The sequence below is a fragment of the Octopus bimaculoides genome, chromosome 4 (genome assembly GCF_001194135.2).
Source record: "Octopus bimaculoides isolate UCB-OBI-ISO-001 chromosome 4, ASM119413v2, whole genome shotgun sequence".
Classification (NCBI taxonomy): domain Eukaryota; kingdom Metazoa; phylum Mollusca; class Cephalopoda; order Octopoda; family Octopodidae; genus Octopus; species Octopus bimaculoides.
The window spans coordinates 46,371,621-46,372,018 of record NC_068984.1 but is presented as its reverse complement, the minus strand read 5'-3'; positions in this window follow the sequence as shown (position 1 = coordinate 46,372,018).

Sequence of the window (398 nt, the reverse complement as noted above, 5' to 3'; positions counted from 1 at the left end):
ATGTACCTTTCAGATTTCAAATGAACTTAAATATCTAACCTAACTCTATGAACCTAAGAGAGTTCTACAAAAAAGTGACCAAACTTTACTCGGCCAGCACAAAGCCGTTTTAGAAAAATGTCATCATTCTTATCTTATTTCCTTCCTTATAAAAGATGGATATATTCATACCAGATGGACATAGGACAGTTGTTGGTATTTAAATTGTGCGGTATTATCTCAACTCATAATACAATTGTTACGCCAAAGCATTCAAACACCAATCATACGTAATTTCTTTTCCTCCTTACGTATGAGATATGTTTTCGAATTAGGATTTTAAATTAGATATAAATTGGTTCTCTCCAGCATTCTGTCTCATAAACTTCTTGAGAGTATTAACCAAAAAACATTAACCC